Here is a 6,758-nt window from a genome sequence, read left to right on the forward strand (position 1 = left end):
CAAAGATACTTCCTGCAGTATTTTGTTGTTGTAAAATCTGAATCTGCAGAGCTGTTCTGCAGATGAATTTGGGTGGTAAAGCACTGAAGATGCTCATGTAAAGAACAGTTGACTGTTAGCTGTGCTTTTTAAATCTAAGTAGGAGGTCAGAAATAATGTGTGCTGTGAGCCTTTGGAACCTTTTCCAACAAAAACTGATTAAAGAAAGCAACATATGCATCAGCTCAATAAATGCTTAATGTGAAAAGCTTCTTCATGGTTGTGCTGATGTTACACAAACAGTCAGGCTTAGCCTCGGGAGGCTCAGTTTGGTTTGCACTGGGAGGCGGGGCGAGCATTTACCCTGAAGCAAACTTGCTATTTTGTCTCATTAACAGTCAAAAGAGACAAACAGCGGTCCAAGAATTTTCTTCTTTTTTTTTCTCCCAGCAGTAATGAACGTTAACATCCTGTTATGATTCACAAAAGAAATGTTGTTTTGCAGCCTACAGTAACAGAGTGATGAATGAACAAGCACAAAAAGAGGAAAAGAAGACTAAATCAATCAAGATTCAATACCTTAATTCACTGATGATAAAAGATAAACTGCATATTGAAAATCATCTGAGTAGAGCTGCTCCTCTGCGATTCTTGTAAGCAGCTGGAACGCCTGAATTTACAGCTTCTGTTTGAAAACAGTGCCACTTTGTGGTGAGAGATGATATTACAAGTGTCAACACAAGCAAGAGCATGCAGGCTTGGTTCATTTAGGTACTGTATATTCAGATCCTGAAAACAAAAAAAGAAAAGATGGTGACAGCTTCGATGTAAAGTGTTCTACTTGGCCTAATTCATGGTGACAAATTGAAGGAAAAAAGCAGTGTCTTACTGTCACTTTTAACAAAGATTCGCTCCTTTTTTATTGATTGATCCTTCCTCATTTGGTGCTTCAGTGATGATGGTAGAGAGAACTTCTATTTTGGTCTTTAATCGGCTCTGGATCTCCATCCCATAAAGGCTGCAGTACTTTTTTCCGCTCATTAATTCAGGTGTTTTCTTTCATTTGTCATCACCTTTATTGTCATGATGTGGTGGGTTTGAGATGGAAAACAGGACCCAAATGGAGACCATGAGGCAGGAGGCAGCAGGTGAAGAACAAACTCTGTCTTTGATCCACTACTGACCAACTAAACCTGAGACACTGCAAAGCAGAATATCCAGAGTTTAACTGAAATCTAAACAGCGTTAGGAACAGCACATAATGGCAGGAAACAGAATCCAGGCAGAATATACCGAAGGAGGATAACAAAAGATACAAAACAGCTGGGTGGTGATTGGCTACTGTGATCTTGTGTGAAGGAAGTAAAACTGACAGGGACGAACAAAGGAAACAATACAACCAAATCAAACAAGAGAAGGTGAATACAAGGTAAAACAAATCCAGCTGAAAATAAAGAGAACACCTATAAAACGGAGCAGAATCAGGATAAAGGTAATAAACTCAAGAAAACCAAGATGAATCCATCCAAATCAGAGAATATTAACAAAAAAGAACAATTGCATAGACGTTGCAGAGTTTAATCAGTAAAACTGAGCTTTTACTGGATATCACCAGATCACTGTACAGGAGTCGTTTGTATTCTTTTATCTGTTAACCATGAATTATGTTTGCTAATATGTACATGATGATGAGGTAATTATGTACAGTAAAACACATTGTTCTTTATCAGGGACTTATAGTGATGGTATTATCAGCTGAATCTCACACATACATCTTTTTTTTCCTTCTAATTTACACTTAAACTCTACATTTAGGGCTGAACTACTGTTCTCTTCACTTCATTACAGATATATCACTGCTACAATCTTCATTGTTGTGGATTGATTCTGTTTAGTTTTCAAATTAATAACTCGAGAAAAATGATCCAGACCTGTTAATGATTCTGTGAAACGGCCTGGTTTATTTAAACTTGAGTCCTTTCTGTTGTGATTCGTTTTGCATGACAGTAAATTTTAAATGTGACAGTACTTAACACTAGGCCTCCTGTGCTTTAAATGGTGACAAGAGCAGCTGGTTAATTCGAGATGACAAGTCTGTGCCAGCTGATAATTCAACAGCTGGAGATGGTACAATTTTGTCTCTGTACACTTGTGTTATCAAAGTCTTCCAAAAACTCTCCCAATATGAAATGTGTGTCTGTTTTTGTTGAGAGTGTAGCAGGACGTGTGTTGATGTGTTTTTTTGCCTCACAGACAAATGGGTGGCATGTTCAGTTTTCCAACCACACCTGTCAGAAATGTTGAATGGGTGTGTCAGTCAAACACTGTTTTTCACTCTGGAATTACATCACCTGTAAAGTGTGTGGAATCTATTTTAAGCAGAATCGATTCCTCTAAGAATCAGGTTTTTAAACTTGTTCACATGTCAGAAAGATGATGGGTTACAAGACATAACATGAGCAAAATTAGTCATCAACACTATGGGTGAGGATTTCTGCTTTGAATCTGCACAACTCCGACTTCAGTCTCAGAGATAGCTCGAATGTTCTACGGTGACAACTTGCCGGGAGTGGCTTTGTGAGGAGGTGATGAAAAAAGAAGCCAGAGGAGAATTAGCAAAGGCACGGTAGAGAAAACAGTAAAAACAGGACCAAGCTGGGACCAACGGTTGAGCGTTGTGTTTCTAACATTGTAGAAACCAACAGAAAGTGAATATACTAACATTCTGAAGTCACCTTGAATGATTGAACTTTCTCGTCTTGAGAATTGCTTTCTAGTTAAAACATTCACAGAAAAACAATTTTTTAAGAGCTAAACAGAGCATGAATAGAGTAAATGTGGTGGTCGGTCTCATCTGATCGTGGGCTGAGATGTGCATGTTGAGGTACCATCAATCACTGAATGAAAGACAAAGACATGGAGTCATTTTAAAGCCATTAGAGGATTTTTAATGGCCGAAACATGGAAAGTTAAGTCACTAATTGCCTAAAACTTGAGTTTTTAGGGAATTAATAACTGCAGGATTTGATAATAGATATGCATTTATAAACGTATGACAGTATGCTTGTTTGTTTCTGTCCCTTCAACAGAGAAAGAATGCACTTCCTGTTTAACTCTGCACTTGTCTTTGTTTTCACTATACAAGGTGAACATCTTGATGAATTACACATTAACTCAAATCTTAACTGTACTAACCGACCTTGTGCCAATCCAAACTGACTCCTGGTCAGACATGAACCAATAGTTGAGTCATTTTTCTAAGATTTAAACCTGTGCTGCTGCTCTGACTTAGCCTGGCGACGCCATCCTACGTACTTCCGCCCAAAGATTTTGGCTCCGCACATAGTCTGGCCAAATCCCCCTACCTCGGTTCGCTCAGTGTTTTGCCAATCAGCAAACAGTTGCGAGTGGTGACGCAGAACTCACGCGCGGAGTCCATTGTAGTCCATATAATTGTAGTTCAACCGCATGTTAAACTATGAACAATTTTGTGCAAAATATCATTTCTTTCCCCCAAAAGCTGAATTTGCCAGATTATATAATGCCTTACCAAAACAATTTACTAATCAGTTTAAAAATATAATAACATATCATCCCATATCCCCACAATTACCCCATCTGTTTATTAATGGAATATCATTCACTGACCCAAAATTCAATAATCACACAATTAGAAGCTGTCTAAACGAAACTTTATTCCCTGGGAAAATAAATAAAAATAACATTCTTTGTAAATTTGGGAAAAAGTCTATTGAAAGGTTAAGAACTCTTTATTTAAAGCTCCCCATACAACCCAAAGCTAAAGAAACACACTTTAAAATTTTAAATGCAATTTATCCCTCAAAAGAACTACTAAGAAATCGCTTTAATATTGATGACAATAAATGCTCATTCTGTGAGAGTGATGTAGAAACGATAGACCATATCTTTTATGAATGCAACCAAACCAAAACATTTTGGAATTGCTTAGAAAAATGGATCAAATCAAAAATTACACTTCCTAAATCTATTTCTAGAGATATGGTAACTTTTGGAGTGTTATTGGAAAACAAAACTATAGAACTCTGTTGTAACCTTATTTTTTGTTTGGCCAAATTTTTTATTCATAAACAAAGAGTGCTAAGATCATCCCCAGTCTTTAACATATTTTTATCTGAATTTCAATTATATTTAAAATCTCTGAAATGTATTGAATCATACGAAGTCCTGATGGAATTTTTGATTGAATTGCCCACCAATGTATGTCAATCCTAATATACAAATCCCCTTGCTGTAAATTTTCTTTCTTTCTTTCTTTATTTATTTATTTTTATCAACAATACCTTAAACCTCTTCGAAATACTATGCCTCTACTATGTTATCTACAAGTTTTGTAATTGCCTTACTTGTTTGTATTTTCTTGTTTGTGTTTACCTTGTTTAAATAATAAAAAAAATAAAAAAAATAATAATAATAATAATAATAATAATTGTAGTTCAACCACAGCGGAAATAAACATGGGGACGGAAGAACGCTAGAAGCTATCCATGAAGTTGTCTCAACTCTGGAGATCATTACACAATTAAAACGAGAGCAAGAGGAATGCCTCGTCAATTTTGTTAGTGGCAAGGATGTCGTAGCTCTCCTTCCAACTGGCTTTGGGAAAAGTTTGATTTATCAAATGGTACCGGTATAATGAAAGCGGATGTGGGAAGCGTGATTCGCGAGCTAGAGCCTCGCGAGAGTAAGCATGAACCTCGGCGCATAACCAACGTCATTTCTAAACATTATGATTGGTTAAGGGAGCTCCGTTACTCCAATGAATTTAAGTTGCTGGGTAAGGTCCCGCCCTCCATGGAAACGGATTCCTCTTGGGTTTTCCCAGACTGTTTGACAGGGTCAACAGTCGGCTTTCGCCCAGGCTAGCTCTGACTCCAACAGCTCTAAATCTACGAGAGGAAGCGGGAAGAAATCCCAAAGTGCTGCGTGTGTTTTAGCTCATGGTCCTGAGCTGCTGTGATGCAACTCAAATCACAAAAGGCTGAATCATTAAAGCGGCACTATGCAACTTTTTCATGGTCATAAAATTGCTTGGCAATCATCAGATTGCTTGGCTGACCCGTTCTGATGAAAACGGTGACATTTCCATCTCCATCTGGTGGCCCTAGCCCGAAACAGCGCTTGCAACTTTGCCTGTGACGCCACGTGCTTTGTTTACCTCTGGAAGTCTCGCGACACACGAGAGCCGAGAACTACTGCTTCACGGCAGGTCTAAAGAGCTCTGAGCCGAGCCAGGGAGCCTGATAAGACACACCTCTCTCCATTAGCTGTCGACGGCTAAATTGAATGCGGTTAGCTTCTAGAGTAGTAATATCACAGCCATTATAACGAACAGCCTTGCCACTCTCTATTAAGCCCCATTGTACCGGCTTTTTGGCTGCAGTTCCACCAGAATTCCACTGGGGGCGTCGGTGGAGACCAGAATGAATGGGGCCCAATGGAGCTAGATGCTACAAATGGTCAGTTTCACCTAAGTCTCCTCAAGAGCGCTCAGATTTGAATGTAGTTTCTGAGAGCTCAACATGGGTTTCAAGTCAAAAATCTACTGAACGAGTACATATATCCCTTTGATTTCTTACAGGTTGGCTTCTTGTTGTCCACCACGCGCTAGCATTGTGCTAATGACAGCGCTCGACCAGTATTACGACCAGAGGCACCGCTTGACGGCTGGCTCCATACCAAGCGACAACAGAATTAAGATGGACTTTTTCCGCTGATGTTACCACAGCCTAAGAATCTGTGATGTTACCACACATTCTCTCTTACTACAGCTCTTCCTTGAAAACGCTGCTGCCTTTGAGACCAACAACAAGCAGGATTGTTGCCGTAAAGCGGCATCTCCGGTCGTAAGCTATGTATGTCGTCATATACACTTCAAATCCTTTTTTTTAAGCAAATGAGTGGCTCTAAAAATCTAAAACTCAGCCATGGGTATTTTCTAAACATCCTCTTTCGAACACAACATTCAAATTACTAGAGAAAAAATTATATCTTGAGATAAGGGCACGAAAGGGCGTATAGCTCCATAGGACTCCATTCATTCTGGTCTCCAAAATTGAGCGCCCCACGTGGAAAGAGGGTGGAACTGCAACCAAAATCGCCTCGTTGGAAACCGGAAATGCACCGTGAGTGGCGTATCTGTACTATTATAGAATCTGGACATATTTGAATAAAAAAAAAAAAAAAAAAAAAAAAAAAAAAAAAAAAAAAAACTATTATAGAATCTGTGGTAATATATAATATGGCTAGACTGTCGCCTTATTTTCTACGGAGCTCCCCCTACAGCTTTGGGGTGTGTATTGCATGGTAAACAAACCCCGTATTACTGAAAGTTGCATAGTGCCGCTTTAACGCTGGTTTTAATGAAACAGAAGCTGGATCATAAGGATTAGGTATTACTTATTTGAGGTATTTGAGTTTCCCATTTAAGATAAAGCATTAACCAACTCCTGTGTTTAAACTTAAACCAGCAGAATGAGAACTACAGTAGCTTTACCTTGAAGTAAACACTCTTGCTTTAAAGGCTTGTCCCCAGCAAAGAAGAATGAACTCTTTCTTTTATTTGGATCACGTAGAAAGAAACAAACCACAGGGAACATCTCCTGCAGCATGTTCCGCTTCCTAATTCTGCAGTCATGTTTGCTTTCGTTGAGTTAAAACAAGATAACAGCGCCGGGGAGCTGTGACGGGGGTCAGCCGTCTCAGCGAGGCGTGACGGTTGCCCCGTCTGTTTGACATCA

This window comes from Odontesthes bonariensis, chromosome 1 (genome assembly GCF_027942865.1).
Source record: "Odontesthes bonariensis isolate fOdoBon6 chromosome 1, fOdoBon6.hap1, whole genome shotgun sequence".
Lineage (NCBI taxonomy): Eukaryota > Metazoa > Chordata > Actinopteri > Atheriniformes > Atherinopsidae > Odontesthes > Odontesthes bonariensis.